The following is a 16,941-nucleotide window of genomic DNA, read 5'->3' on the forward strand; positions in this document are numbered from 1 at the left end:
TTCAGTTGAAGACAGTACAAGTGGAGAAAAAGGTAAATATATAGAAGATGTATTAATATACAACACAAAAATAGAAGCTATATGTTCTTCTCAAGTGCACATGGAACATTTACTAATATTAACCAACAATTACATTACAGAGAAAACCTCCATAAAGTTGAAATAATATGAACAACATTCTCTGATCACAATACAATAAAACTAGAAATGAATTATAAAACAAAAAATTTAAAACTCTTATAAAACTGTTTTTTAAGTAACAATTATTGAGTTAAGAAATGCAAATCAATTTCAGAATTTCTAAAAATTAATCATGAAAACACTACATATCAGAATTTTGGAATACAATGAATACGATGATCAGATAAAAATTCCGTTTTATATATTTGAATAAATAAAAATAAGTTAAATTCTTACCAACAAAGCTATAAAAAGAGCAACAAACCTAGCAAATATAAATAAATAATAAGGATAAAGGTAAAAAGATATGAAGTATAAAACAGAAAAAGAGTAGAAACAAGCTAAAATGTTGCCTTTTTGAGAAAAATCAACAAAAGATAAGCCCTACGTAGCCTATGTAAGACAACACAAATATAAAAAAATAAGAAATAACAAGGATGGGGAATGAGATGAATGGAAAGAAAAATGTTAGAAACTTATAAGCAACTACTTTGCACAACTCAATGAGGAATAGATTTGAAAACTACCAGGGGTGCCAAAAAATGCACGCACATTTTAAAAGATGTTATCTATGAATTTCTTTTTTTTTTTTCCACCATAATCAGTAGTGTATGGACACTGATGATAACCACTTTGAGTACTTTTTGTAATTGCAGAAGTCATTTTGTAACTTGTATTCATCTATAATTTTAATATACTTTTTTCCTTTATTAAAATGTGTATACATTTTTTGCAACCTCTGTAGATATAATGGAATATTTTCTAGAAAAATGCTTGTTAACAAAATTGACTACAGCAGAAATTTAATACTTAAAGGAAATATTTCTGTGAAAAAAATAAAGAGAATAAAGAGAACACAGTGCCCAGATAAGGTTTCACAAGAGAATTCTACTAAATCTCACACTAGATATTCCTAGTGCTATATAGCTTGTTCTCCAGAGGGTAGGAAAAAAATGAAAATTCTAAGTTTTTCCAATAATTCAAGTACAATATAGAAGTCTAAACCTAATGAAGGTACACACAAACACACGCAACTATTGACAAATAGATCTTTTAACGCATATCAAAAAATGCTCAGATTCAGTCATGATTAAAGAAATGCAAATGAAATCTGCACTGAGTTACATTTCCTACCTATCAGATTGGCAAGAATTCAAAAGCTTGGTCATACCCTCTCTTAGGAAGGCTTCATGAAAATGGCACCTTCGTACACTGCTGGTGAAGTGCCTAATGGAATGATCTATGGAGGCTCAACTGGCAACTGTCTAACATAATGACCTTTGCATTTATCCTTTGATCCAGAAATTCCACTTCTGTAAATTTACCCTGAATATAAACATCCAAGTAACTTCAAAAAATGCACAAGCTTATTCAGTGTGGTATTGATCATAATGGCAAAATATTGGAAACAACCTAAAGATCCATTCATGACAGGCCACTTAAATAAACCACTGAACACAACTGATTGAACTACCACACAGCTGTTAAAAAAAAAGAAGAAAAAAAGAAAAAAATCTCTATGAACTAATATGGAATGATTTCAGGATAAATGAACAAACAAGTTGCAAGAAATATATACTATGCTACTTTTTGTTTAAGAAAGAAGAAAATTATATCTTTTAATTTTCTTAAAATAAAAATAAAAATAAAAAACATACAAGAAAAAAGATAAACAAGAAAGTCATAACTCTGATAACAAAAGTGAGAACATGGAAATGGGGTGGAAGGTATAGGGAAGATAGTGAGAATTCCTGAGTAAATCTTTTATATGGTTTTAATCTTTGAAAAATATATGAACATTTTCCATGTTCAAAAATGAAAATTAAGTCAACAATCATAGAAAAATTCAGGAAAAATTCTGGAGGCATAGGGAAGAGAGTGACAATTTTCTGAGTATCTTTCATATGGTTTTAACTTTTGAAAAGCATATTAATATTTTATATGTTCAAAAATTAAAATTAAGTCAACAATCATAGAAAAAATCCTGAAATTAAATATGAACAAAACCGAATAAAATTGTTACCATAACCACATGTGAAAACGAAATCCAAGAAACTTTTGAACACAGTACTCTGAATATATATTCCCAGCGGGATACATTTTAAGAAAAATAACTTCAAAGAAATTTTAAATTGTATTTAGCAGAGTTTTTGTTGGTGGTCATATTGGTGTAGAAATTCACAATTATTTTGTGTGTTTTATGGAACACGTGAATACTTTAGAACCAAGGTTCCCACAGCCAGATTAGAAAGATACAAACATGGAACTGGGGAAAGAAAGGAAGAGATATACGGTGTTACAATGAAATTGGAAGTACTGCTACAGACTCAGAATTTAAAAATACATACATTTCCTAATGCTGTCCACTAAAGCAATGATATTCCAGTGACAAGAAGTATATCTAAGTTCAGATCTCGGTTTCTAAATACCATTCCCCAGTACAAGGAACAGGGTTCCTTGGAGAAATGGCTAATCCCAGGTTTGTAAGGAAGAGAGAAGATAATTCTGAACATCTGATTGTTCCGGAGAGTATGGAAGTGCTCAAAGATTGATGAAACTATGTCAGAAGGACACAAGAGCCAGTTTGAAGGACATTCACTGGATAAATATAAGTCCATCTGAGCATAAAAAAAAAAAAAAATACAGTAATGAGTTTCAATACACTGAATACAAAGAATGCAAGAGTTCTAATATCATAGTGATATTAGAATTTAAAAAGGCAGGAGAAGGGAAGACATTTCTTTAGAGAAGAATTTTTTAAAATGTAGAATAAATGATAGAATTATAAAAACCACTATTTTACAATCACCAATATGATAATTGATTATGGCAAAATTATCAATGGATATTAAACCATTCAATAGAAGGTTCTTGACAAACAGGATATCGAGTCTCATAAGATCACTCCACAGATTATTTATTAATTACAAAGGGAGAAGTATAGTTTTGCAATGGCGAAGTCTGATGGATACCATCTTAATCAAGTGCTCTAACTGAATATTGCCTATCATCAATTATGAGACAAACTGACATCAAGTATTTCTTGATATGATACCCTGAGAACACAAGATTAACTATGTGATACTCTTGCTAAAAATGTTTAACTTGAATAGAATCAAAAGAAGATAACTAGACAAATCAAAACTATTGGACAAGTCATCAAACAACTGGTATAATATTAAAAAATACCAACAACATGAAAAACAAAAAATGGGAATCATCATAAATTAAATGAGATCAAAGAGATATGACCACTAAATGAAATGTATAATCTTTCATCTGATCCTAGTTTAAAGACCATTATTCGAACTTTCCGGGAAATTAGAGTCTCATCTTGGTGTTAGAGAATCTTGTACCAACATTAAACTTCTTGAAAGTGATAATGGCACTGTGGTTATACAGAAGAATCTCTTGCTCATAGAAGGATATGCTGAAGTATTTAGAGAGCAGTGCCGTGTCATGATATTTACTTGCACAAGTTAAGCATCAAATGAAAGAAACGAAAAGATGAAGGAAAGTAAGAAGAAAGGAAGGAAAAGAGGGAAGGAGGAAGGAGGGAGGGAGGAAAGCCAGAAAAGAGTCAGGGAAAGAGAGAGGTGTCTGAGATCCTTAAAAAAGGAGTAAAAATGCTTAGGTTTTTCTTGACAACTCGGCTATTTCTTCAGGGAGGAGAAGTTATTGGGATTATCAGTAGCAGTAGCAGTGGTCCCCCTGGAAGTATGGTCTTGACAAAAGCAAATAAAGAGCTGTGAGCAGTGGTTACTTCCTCCACAGATGGCAATGTCGGCAAATAGGCGTTTGTTAAACCTAATCCACAATGGCTTTTGTTCTTCTTACTTGAAGTTTTGGAGGTCCCTATTGCCCCCAAAGTGACAATTAAAATCTTTAAGAGAGAGAATTTTCAGGAATATTCAAGAGAAAAAAATAAACTGCCCAGCAAAGGATAGTAGAACTCAATTTAGACTAGGAGTAGCATGGTTATGTGGGAGAATCTCTTGCTCTTAGGAGGTATACACTGAAATATTTAGAGAAGAGTCATGATGTTACTAACTTACTTGCACGAGTTCAGGATCAAATGAAAGAAACTAAAGGATGAAGGAAGGGAGGGAAGAAGGTGGAGGGAGAAGGGAGGGTGGGGGGAGGTTGCTTTCCTTTGTTGTTTTTTTCCTCTTTGACACCAAGTAACTTGAAACTATGTAATCTAAGTCATAAGATATAGACAAACGGGGTATAGGGGTGTGTGGCTAATATTTCAAAACCTTATTTTGTAAAAACAGACACTTGAACTAAAGCCACAATAACTAGAGGTGACACCAATGGTCAGCTTGATCTACTTTCAAGTCTCTTCTTGGAGTTAGCTGAGAACCAGGTCCTCTTGTCACAACATGGTCTAAGAGGGAGGATGACCCGCAGGCCCACTTGAAGGGAAAAGAGTTGCTGTGTGGCGCTAACAGTGTTGAGTGCCTCAGGACCAAGATGGGGTAGTAAGAACCCTGAACAACTGACAGAGGTGAGAAAATGGTCCAGAAAGCAACATGGAGGAAGGCTCCCTCGAGCTTGTGATTGTGCTGAGAAGTGCAGCATGATGGCGAAAGTCACTTCCACTGTGACACATGGTCACAAGCTACCCAAGCGCAGCATAACAGGTAGCCATAAAGAGTGCTGAGATCAAAGCACTGATCTCATGTTAAGACGCATGTAGAGAGCATTCCTAAAACTGGGAATTGGCACTAATGCACATTATTCTTCACTCTAAATATTAAGAAAGTAAGAGTAAATTAAAACTAAACAAAACAAAAAACTATCTTGACTACAATATAAGCCAAGAGTTAGGAGAATTCTGTTATTCCTAAAGTATTTATGAATAGTGTAGGAGAATTTGGCATGGTGGCATGTGTGTGTAGTACCAGGATGAGGGGAGAGGATTGCTTGAGCCCAGAGGCTTGAGGCTGTTGTGTGTTATGATTGCACCTGTGAATAGCCATTGTGCTACAGTCTGTAGCAAGACCCTGTCTCTTCAAAAAAATAGTCTAGTAGAATTTCTACAGCATTTACTTCTTTCCTTGGTTGTTGTTTCTTCATTACACAGGGCTTAATTCTCTTTGCCTTCCCTACATAGATGCATTTTCCTTTTTAAAAAAGATTTTTTTAGACAAAGTCTTGCTCTGTCATCCAGGCTGGAGTGTAGTGGTATTATCACAGCTCTGTGATCCTCCTGCCTCAGCCTCCCAAGTAGTCAGTACTAAATGCATGTACTATCAGTTAATTAAAAAAAAATTTTTGTTTTGAAACAGGGTTTCACTATGTTGCCCAGGCTGGTCCTGAACTCCTGGTTTCAAGCAATCCTCCTGCCTCGGCCTCTCAAAGTGCTGGGGTTACAGGTGTAAGCCACTGCGCCCTGCCAGTTTTCCTAATTCCTTTGACGAGATTGGTCTTATTGTATGGAATGTATGTTCCTGGTGTACAGGTGCAGCAACTCAAAACCTGCCTAAGCATCCTCTACTGACAAGCATTCTTAGAAGTTAGCTGCTTGAACTATGCAGAGGTGCATGTGTCTAATTAAAAATAGAAGCACAGATTTTAAAATACCCTCTTTATTGAGTTAAAAATATGACCTATACAGTTACTTCCCCAAATTGTTAAGATTCTCTTTGTTCTCGGGCTTCCAAGGAAATGAACACATTTCCTCCAACTGTGGAAGCGCCAGCTGTGGTGGGAGAAAGATGCATCCATGCTGGCTTTTGATGTGCAGGGCCAATCTCTCCCACATGCAGTCCCCGAGGAGGAAGACCAGCCACGCCAGACCACAAAGGAAGCTTTGAGTCCTCCACTTAAGACGAACTGCCCTGCTCCTCCATTCCACTGTTGAAAGGCAAAAACCAGAAATCCATGCAGATGCTTTTTTGTTTTTTTTTGAGTCAAGGTCTCACTCTGTCACCCAGGCTGGAGTGTGGTGGCACTATCACGGCTCACCGCAGCCTCCATCTCCTGGGCTCAGGAAATCCTTCCACCTCAGCCTCCTGAGTAGTTAGGACGACAGGCAGGGGACACCACACCTGGCTAATTTTTAAATTTTTTTGTACTGAGGCGGTCTCATTACATTGCCTAGGCTGGTCTGGAACTCCTGGACTCTTGAGCTCAAGCAATCCTCCCGCCTCAGCCTCCCAAAGTGTTGAGATTACAAGCATGAGCCACCGCGCCTGGCCCAGGCAGACACTTCTAATTGCTGCCTTTTAATCCATCTGACACAAATGTGTTTCCATTTGAATACATAATAATAAAAGCATGACAGATTCTGGGCTATTCACAGGGTTGGAGAAAGAGATACCAGAGGCCCAGATGCAAGCTCCCTGGAGGCCCCCTCTAGCTGGTGTTAACAGTTCTATTTTCAGAGCCCTGTAGCACAAGGCAACAGTGTGGTGCTTGTCTTGCTGCAGGACTCCACAAGCAACTAGACACAAAACCCTCTGTAGCTGAGGTGGATTTTTCCATCAAGCTAGGAGGTGGAGAACCCAGAATGGGTGAACCCTGTCAGGAGAAGCTGAGGTGCTTCTCAACCCGAAAGCCCCTTCCAGTGCCTGTGGAAAATGAGTGCTGTTTCGGGTCTGTCATCTTCCCAATCAGACCAGGAAAGGCACCCAGAAAGGTCACAGCCATCTCTCACAGATTCCTTGAAGAAAATAAATGATGTGAGCAGACAGCAGGACATCTGGAGAGGTCATCCACAAGTGATTTACAGGCACTAATCAAACTGGAAAACCGCAGTGTGTAAAAGCACAGCACGAGCTGGCCGGGAGAGCATGCTCCAGAGAGCCTAAGGCTCTTCAGGCTTTGCCTCAATTCTCCCAACCAGAGTGGATTCTCCCTTAAATTAACACCTCTGCTTTTTCTCTCTTCCCTGGTTCAGGATAAGACAGCCAGGAGAGCTCAGCTATTGAGCTGTATTTAATTTTCTTAAGGTCATGTAGGGACAATGACTTCCCTTTACCTCTAGGATCCACGGTACACGTCAGCCACCGAGAACTCTCTCACTTCAGAGGAGTTGTGACCCTGATTTGACTGCAGTGCTCATGGCCAGCCTCCTCTCTGTCCATAAGTCTGTTCTCATATTCTTTGGAGCTACTACCTGAACTGGAAGAGCAGGTCGAAACAGGTGTGGCATCCGCCTGACCACTTCTTGCCCTAATGCTGCCCACCTCACCTGCTTTCTCTCTTTCTCTGCTTCTAGTCTCCGCTTTCCCTTTTTCCTCTTCTATAGCTGTGCAAGTCAGCAAAGGCCCACGAGTCTTGGATTCAAAAGTAAGTGAGGACAAAGTTATACACACAGCAGAAATGTGACCAACAGCACGTGTAGTGTAGGGATCTCCTGGACTGATGAAGCTCCCTGGTCACCAGGTACATTGTTACTGCTATGTGAAAGGGAACACAAGAGCAGGCCAATAAATAAACATGTCTGCAGGATGAGACAGCTTTACTGCTTGGCTGTGGACAGAAAAAAAACTGAGATTTATTTGGCAATGTCTAAGAACACTGACATTTCTCCTTGTTCCAGAAGGTTAGTTTTCATTCCTAAGTCTATCCTCTTAGACAACTAGCCAACTTGAAATAATTAGAACTGACTCATTGATTTTTACCACAGTCCTATGAGGTTGTTAGGGCTTAACACACATGGGCAAGTATGGGTCCATATTACATATATAAAGATATTAAATCATATTAAAGATGTAGATTGTATCTTGCAGCAGGTAGAGCACAGATATTGAGGACACTGATCAATTCCACTGGCACTGAGCCTCAGGGAATGTCCTCAGCTTCTCTGCCATGTCCCAGAAAGGATAGACCTTTGTCAATACAGAACAGGACTACAGTCAGTGGGGCAGGAGCATGGCAGTTGCCTGGGAACTGCAAAATATGTTCCCCAGAGGCTTGAGGGAATGGCGGTGAAATGAACAACAAAGTTAGTCACCACCTGGACAATCCTCACCACGACTAGTGAGTTGGCGAATGTGGATTTTCCATCTCAAAACTTCAAACACTGAACTACCCTCTCAATGCCTCTTGTATTCATCCAGCAAGGAAGACTCATTGGTGTAGAGAATAAAGAGCTCCACCTAAAATTAAAATTCCACTTATGGAAGAAATTAGTGAAATTCATTTTCTTTTTCATTTTATTTTTATTTTTTTGAGTTGGAGTCTCACTCTGTCGCCCAGACTGGAGTGCAGTGGCCGCTCCCAGCCACCGCAGCCTCGACCTGCTGGGCTCCGGCGTTCCTTCCGCCTCAGCCTTCCAAGTGGCTGGAACTACAGGCATGTGTCACCACACCCGGCTGATTTTTTGATTTATTGTAGAGATGAGGTCTCGCTGCCCAGGCAGGTCTCGAACCCGCGGCCTCAGGCAATCCACTCACCTCAGCCTCCCAAAGGCACGGGATTACAGGCTGAGCCACTGAGCCCGGCGAAATTCATTTTCAAGAAAAGTCATGTCATCAAGTCCCACCACTTCTGTGTCTGATGTCAGGGAAAGTCTCACCAGCAGCAGATCTGCCAACAGGACAGACATTCTTAGCCACTCGGCAAAATATGCCAATTGATTCTTGCTTCCTGGTTACCGGGTAGAGTACCGGCTAACGATCAGGAACTGTTCTGCTGGTTGGAGACTAGATAGGGATATGGTTAAAGATCTGAATGCAGATTGGGAGGCTGAGGATTTCTCCCAACAAAAACCTTTTTCTAGGTCCTACCAAGCCAATTAGTGGCAATTCTTCCTAATAAACTAAGAAACCAGAAAAACTCACTGCTCATGAAACACTCCTCAGCAATGAAATAGATGTTTATACTTCCTCAACATCCCTCCTCAGCCTGCCCTGTTTCCTCCCAGAAACAATCATGGACATGACACATCTGAAGTCTGGCTAAGCATGATGCAAAAAGAAATATTTGATTCTGGAAATGCAATCAACCAACTAATCAATTTCATTCCTAAAAGGCAGGATTTTTTCCTAATGATAAAATTGGCTGATTGACCAACTAACAGTCATTTCCAAAGCTCAGTTCAGTACCACCTTAATAAAATTCAGGATGAACTCAATTAAGTATACTATAATCGAGCCACTTTTTGATACTTTTGATTCTGAACTATATTTTTCTTCTCTTGTGTTAAGAACTTCTCAATATTTATATCACACATTATCCCATTTTGAGGCCTGTGATTAATTAAGGTAAGTATTATTTGTATTTCCCCTGTTATAGAAAAGAAGGCTGAGGATGAGAGGTTATGACTTGCTGAGGAGGAGAGGTTATGCAAATGGTGGGTATTATAGTGTGTCCTTTTCCTTCAGACCACGGACCCTCCAGTCCAGGCTCCCCACCACGCTTGTCCAGCAGAGAATGGATGCCCAGGAATCTCCTGTCAAATTAGAAGTTCTCTGTCTTGCCAAGGATAATCAACAATCACTATGATCATCTCAGAATGAAAGGATGGAACTGTTCCAGTAGGAAACCAAACAAGAAAAATGGGAAGATTTATCCACTCCCTACAAGCTTTGCTTAGGTTTGCTTTCAGCATAATTTTCCTTGGAGTCAAAACCCTTGGAATTCTATGAAAATATCAGCAGCAGTGTCTGAGACAAGACAAATATTTTTCTCATTTGTCTAAGTACCTCGTTTTCCTGTTTTTCTTAATATTTGTCCCTTATTTATTCTTCTTCCTGCTCTTTTTCACTCACTCTTCATTTCCCCTTTTCTCATCCTTATTGGATTTTCCAACTCTGTTCTTTATTTTCTGGATGTGCCCTGAAGACATGGAGGTACTAGTTAAATGTTCCTCCCCGGTCAAGCACTGACTAAAGAGAAGACATAGCAGGATACAGGGACAGTGTCTCTGGGAGCCCTGAGCCTCTCCAACCCCCCAAATGCCTCACATTTCACCCTGTATCTATCATTATCCTACCAACATTGCACTTGCTCATGTATCATAATTAACTGATTCTATTTCCTTCTCCATTACCAGACTCTCCCTGAGGACAGGAGGTGTCTCAGTACTTAACATTTTACTATAAAAAATAGGCACTTATCATAGGTTGGATGAATGAATGAATAATTTTAGGGCAACTTTTTCCTGTCCAACTCGAAGGCCTACAAAGACTGAGCACAGATAAGATAAAGGAGTGAGATGGGCCACGTATGAGCAAATGGCATTAGAGGAGGACTGTTGAGAATAGGTACATGTAAGCCCTGCTTGAGTGTAGCAGTGCTGGAATGTATGCCCAGATATGTATACTTCCCAATTGTTCCAAGAAAAGCCAGCTATCTAGGTTTTAGAGATAAGAGTCTGTTTTTAACCTATAAGGTCTTTCAGGCTGAAATGTCATGAACATATTCCAACCTGGTTGGGGATCTCTGGAAACTATAGGCCCAACACAAAGTCCACGTTATTTCAGCTCTTACTACCCAAGGGCCATTCATCTACACATGCTCAAGGCACATAATTCAGTAATTAAATATTTCAAATATGACTGGGAGGATAGCAATAATATTACATCACTGTTTTCACAAACACAGAAAGCATCTTCAGTGTAAAAAGGATAGACAAACACACACAGGTTGAGTAAGGTCTAAATAATGTTCTCTACCAGTCTCATATCAATAACACTGGAAAAAAGGAAACTAAAAAAACCACGCAGGCACCATGGAGTGAGTCTAAGTGTATACCTCACAAACACCATATGTACCTTCTCTCACTGCATAACAATGAAGACATAATTACTACTACACAAATTATTTTAATAACAGTTTTATTGAAATATAACTCACATGCGATTCACCCTTTTAAAGTCTAAAATTCTGTGGTTTTTCATATATTTATGGAGTTGTGCAACCACCACCGTGCTCTAATTCCAGATCATTTTTATCACCTAAAAAATAAATCTGTACCCATTCGCAGCCACTTCTCACTCCTCCATCTGCTGGTAACCACCATTCTGCTTTCTGTCCCTACGGATTCACCTACTAAGGATCTTTCTTATAAATGGAATCACACAAGGGTGGCCTTTTGTGTCTGACTTTTTTCTTTTGGCATAATGTTTTCAAGACTCATTCATGTTGTAGCACTTCATTTCTTTTTGTGGCTAAATAATATCCCACTTATGGATGCACCACATTTTGTCTATATATTCATCAGTTAACAGACACTTGGGTGTTTTCACTTTTTAGTTGCTACGAGTGATAATGGCTTTGAATATTCATGTATAAGTTTGTGTGTGGACACACTTTCATTTCTCTTGAGTATGGCTGTCAAAACTTTAAATATTATGAAAAAAGAACAAACTGTATTTCATTTTATTCTTTGTCACTCATGGAGAACCTACTATGTTCCAAGCATATTTTACATACATAATTTGAATCTTTAAAGTAATTCTTAAGTAGGTGTTATTATCCCCATTTTGAGGCTTAGAGACTCCCAGAAAGTTTTTCTTTTCGCTTATACTTCATCCCGAATATATATTTTTCTTAATTTCTCAGTTTTCTGTTCTAGTACAGCCGAGAGGGACCCTTTTCTCTGCTTCACGAACATCTTGACTGTACAGCAGATGAACAGAAGCAAAGTCCCAGGACCGTGTGGGCAGCTGGAAGTACACAAGGAGTGTCAGGTCTCAGCAGAGGAGCTGGGTGGAGAAGCTGGAACAGGACTCGGATGATTAAACCCTGAGAGGAAGTCCAGCACTGTCTAATGGTGGGGCTGGGTACGTGCCACTGATGTAAACACTCAGTCCTCAGGCCTGGCAGGGCAATGCTGCAGCAAAACATGGAACCTCTGAAAATGAGGTCATGGGGAACTGGAGCCAGTGTGACCACAGAGAAAGCCATAGCCCAAGGACTGGGCTTGCTAAAGGGAGCGATCATTGACAGAAGAACTCTCCGACCAGGAGCTGCTCTAGGTGAGGAGAAGAACTGACTGAATGTAGTGACAGTGAAGGCAAAGTGGTCCCTCAGGTGGAGGGTCAGGAAAAAGCTGAAGGAAATGTCCATGTCCTATGCAGCAAGATTTACTTTGATTTGTTCCTTTCTGGAAACAACTACAGTTAAAAGTGACAGTAAATATTTTAGTTACCCATTGGTCCTGAGTTTTTGACACTACTGTTTAACCACATTCTTAATCAAATAAAAAGTATGAAGTCAGCAGATATGGCTCTTCTAACAACTAGTTCTATAATCATAATGAATTTACTTGAACTGAGTCTTGTTTGTCCATCTGTAAAATGGGGCAATAACATCTGCTGCATCTAACTAGCTTACTGGATTATGTTGGTTCCTCACAGCCACGACATGTGAAGGAGCTTTTAAGAACATTTTCTCTGTAAGTTGGCCTTTCCCTGGCTGTCTCCAACACACACACACAGACACACACACACACACACAAATAAGAAATAAAATGCTTTGTTAAATAGGTTCTTAAGACACATGCGGCAAAGTTCAACATGCGCATTTAAGGTGACAAAAACCAGAATTACCACAGTCTATTAAGAATAAAAGACATAGCCGGGCTCGGTGGCTCAGCCTGTAATCACACGCCTTTGGGAGGCTGAGGTGAGCGGATTGCCTGAGCCCGCGGGTTTGAGACCCACCTGGGCAGCGAGACCTCATCTCTACAATAAATCAAAAAATCAGCCAGGCGTGGTAGCGCATGCCTGTAATTCCAGCTACTCGGAAGGCTGAGGCGGAAGGAACGCCAGAGCCCAGCAGGTCGAGGCTGCGGTGGCCGGGAGTGGCCACTGCACTCCAGTATGGGCTACAGAGTGAGACTCCAACTCAAAAAAAAAAAAAGAATAAAAGACATACATACCCATTGAAACAGATAAGTTGAAAGAACAGCACAGCAAAGATTGCTAATTATCTCAATATCAGTTCTTCTCTTCTTCCCTAGTAATAGAATTTTTAGTTAACCTGTGACCACCAGCCTAAAGAGTAGACTGTGAGCTCCACGAGAGCAGGGATATTTGTCTTTTTTGTTCATTGCTCTATCCCTAGTGCTTAAAAGAGTGCTTAGCAGCATGTGCTCATCAAATACTTGCTGACTGGTTCCTTTCTCTTCAGATGCCTAACCTAATAAGAACTATAACCACACCTGCAAAGTTATCTCGGTTAAACACACCTTGGCTACGCATCTTCTCTGTGCCAGGGATCATAGCATCTGCTGAAAAACAATCCCTTGTCACTGATGTGGAGGTATGCTCAGTTTCTCACAGTTCAACAGGAAAGGCAGTTGTATAAGTAATACCTGTAATTAGGTATGATGTTGGCGAGGGTGGATCTGTAACAAGGTCTCCAGGTGCTACAGAGGAGACAGTGGGTGGAAGCAATGGGAGCAACTTCTAGAGGCTTCTTGGAGGATGAGAGGCCTGAGCTGGGACTTGAAGAATGAGCAGCTATTGAGGGAAGGTAGAAAGAAGAACATTCCAGAAGGAGGAACAACACGTGTGGAGGCAGAGAGGTATGAAACTGTCTGATGTGTTTGTGGAACTACATGTAAACATGTTGGGCTTGGACTTAGAGGGTGAGTGTCTGCAGGGTTTCAGGGATGATGCAGCTGTTGGAGATGGGGTAAGTGCAGGAGGTAGTGAACAGCTGTGCCCCGTCTTCCTGGACCCCTAGCACCTTGCCTTGCCTGAAAAAAATGAATTGGTGAATAATTCTCTGAAATCATATATTTTCCCGGATTGTAATACGCATTGCCTTTAGCATGAATTTATTCTTTGACTTCCTCAAAGGAAATGCTCAAAATACACGAGTGCTGGCTCATTGATTCCATTATTCCATTTTTATTTACATGTTCAGCTTCCGCAAAGGCTGGGTTTTCTGGGAAAAGTGTAATTTCTCACATTCCAACTCATATTCTTTATAACTTCTTTTTTTTTTTTTTTTACCTCCCAGACCATGTGTCCAAATTTCTCATTCAAAAACTGTGCTTGGTGTATTGTAAACACTTAGTATATACTTGTTGATTGACTAAGATAACAAATCAATCCTTGCATAAATTAATGACACAAATGAAAATAATGGTAGCCATATTTATTAAGGGTCTATCACTTAATTAAAAGAAGCAGTACATCTATAACAATAATAGAAAGCATTTTTATTATTAAAAAAGACATTAAATGTTTCCCTGCTATAGTACTTGTTTCCCCATTGGGAAAGTAGGGCTAGAAACATGAACAGAGAGAAATGTCCCATTTATAAACTGAATTCAAGGCTGTTTTCCCACAGAGTAACCCAGAATGAGAACTTGGCTCTGACTAACAAAAAATTTCAGTCCGGTTCATCACTATTACCCAAAACCTGTTGTCTTGGTTCCAGTAACAACATGCTTGACCAGCTCAAGAGAGAGAGGAATATGTTCGCCTTGAATTTACCTGCTTTGAGAGGTTTGATGTTTGGCCTTCCCAAATCACTTGATTTGTGGTTTATTTATATGGTGGGGGAGTGGGAAGATTACTTTTTCGCAGGTGTTAGATACATGCTCATATCCTGTTCTCACACTCACTGTCAAATTGAAGAGTCCCAAGACATATTTTTGAGGAGTTCTGAGTTGTTTTATTTAGTCATGGTGTCAGGGCAAACAGGAGGCTATACTGGTGGTAATTTTTTCCCCCCAATTCTATTATGGAAAACTACTGTCAGAGAGAAGGAACACTGTGTGCTCCTAACATTTCCAGGGTCCATGTGCCTTTGTCACATGCTACTGGGGAGGGAAATGTGCACAAATACACAGTTCACAAATGTGTCACTACTATGTTTATGACTCACTACACTCTTGCAGGGAGGGGAGCAATGACAGCAAGCCTCGACTAAGCACTCACTCCCTGCCAGGCACTAAACTAGAACTCTAGTAACATCTCATTCAATCCTCAAAATAACCCTATGATGCAGTATTCTTATTATCTCCATTAAACAGATGAGAAAAATCAGGTCCAGAGAAGCAACACAGCATGCCCAAAGTCTCAGAGGTAGTAAGAGTTGGAGTCAGATGTGAGTCACACAGCTGGACTTGTGACTGTTCCATCAGCCACTACTCTAAGAGTCTTATTTTGAAACTGTGTTTTGGAGTGAAGTTTAAAGCAGAAGGAAATATTTTTAAAGATGGTAGAAGATAAATTGTAATTCTGTATTGAAAGTGCTAGATGTATCAGCAGGCTTAATGTCATCAGAAAATTGCTGCAGCCACAGGGCATTTGAGTTATCATGGAGTCCCCATGGGTCACAGGCCATTTTTGCGCCTCTGGAAAAAACATAGTCAACCAGGCACTCATAATTTTCAATAATGTCTTGATGAGCGAATGACTTATAACAATAACTGATACCTTGCACTCTTTAATGTTTCTCAAAACTTTCAGTTAACTGGCATGTCGCTTCTCTAACAGGTTGGCTTAAGGTTCTCTGCCTTCACTGTGAATGGAGAAATAGGGTTTAGGAAAGAATGACTGAGACACTATCCTTTAAGAAGCCCGCTCCAGATTTCAACTGGCAATGCTGAAAGATAGGACAAGGATCCTGGGCTCAAGATTACCAAGGTGCTCAAACCTTCTTCAACCTTTTCAAATGGGTCAAATCTTCTGACCATGTTTTATGGTATTACATACCTCTTCTTTCTAGTACTTCTCAGAGTTGCAATTCTACATTTATCTCTATGGTATTGAATAATTGATTTCTTCTATTCTGGTCCGTAGGCTCCACAAAGGCAGGAATATGTTTGTTTTGGCTCATCAGGGCATCCTCAAGCCCAGGACAGTGCCTGATGGTGACACTGAGTAAAGGGTTTCTAAATAAATAGCTGAATGCAAAAACGGTGTCTTCATCTTTAAAAAAAAATCACCAAATATTTCGACCGTGCTTTCTTTAACAGTAAAAGTGAAACACACAATCAGATAAGGATGGGGACGTATCTTTTGGGGCACTTCCTTTCAGTTTCATTGTCCACATCTAGAAAGTTTACCTTTCATGTGGGCCCTGGAAACGGAGTCAGGTGCTGTTTGGCGTTGAGCTGCTGAAGACCTGAGGGGAGTCCAATAACCTGTTTAGGAGGAAGTGGGGAATCAATTGTTTTGAAGGCAGCACCCAGGAAACATTTGGCCAGGGCAGAGCTCAGGCAAATACAATTGCAGTCGATGGTAAATATGGAAACAGGAGAGTCATTTTTCTTCCTGGCTTTCGTTAGGGTGTGTTTTTTAGGCCAAATTAGAAATCCAGCAAGAGACTGGCACTCGTTGTTATAAGCAGAGTCCAGCTCCCGTCAGTGCAGAGAGAAGGCTGAAACCTCCCTTTCAGACCCAAAAGAGGGCCCAGTGGCTCCCCCAGGACCAAGCAGGGCAAAGGTAGTTCTCACTACTCTTCCTTCCCCAGGTCAAGCCATGTCCAAGGCATGCTTTGGTCTTTAGCTGCCACCATGTTCTTCTGGAGAAAACATGAGAAGGAAACCAACAGTGTCCAACATTCAAAGTTCACTTCCCTAGATTCTCAACTAAGTGTTCAGTCACCTTTGTAAATTATCTCATAACATGCCATTGGTAAAGTTCTTATTTTCATTTTCACATGATAATGTTTAGAGAAGGAACTAGTCACTACCAGAGCCAGACTGGAACTCACTGACCCAGGTTTCTTCAGTAGAGGATCCAAGAGGAGACAATATTTTTTGTCAAGACTGTTATTTATATGAAGACATAACAGAAGCCCTTTGGTGCAGTGCAGCTCTCAAGTCAAGGATTCGGT

General features: G+C 39.9%; 1 protein-coding gene across 1 annotated transcript in view; it reads right to left on the reverse strand.

The window, feature by feature from the left end:
* Positions 1–16,247, reverse strand: part of COLGALT2 (collagen beta(1-O)galactosyltransferase 2) — a 65,524-nt gene extending 49,277 nt beyond the window's left edge. Inside the window, exon 1 of the mRNA XM_008074432.1 lies at positions 16,169–16,247. The gene's annotated coding sequence lies outside the window, so the exon portion shown is untranslated. The remainder of the gene's footprint in view (positions 1–16,168) is intronic.
* Between the last annotated feature and the right edge of the window lie 694 nt (positions 16,248–16,941).

This window comes from Carlito syrichta, unplaced genomic scaffold (genome assembly GCF_000164805.1).
Source record: "Carlito syrichta isolate Samal-C Ts95f unplaced genomic scaffold, Tarsius_syrichta-2.0.1 Scaffold316427, whole genome shotgun sequence".
Classification (NCBI taxonomy): Eukaryota; Metazoa; Chordata; class Mammalia; order Primates; family Tarsiidae; genus Carlito; species Carlito syrichta.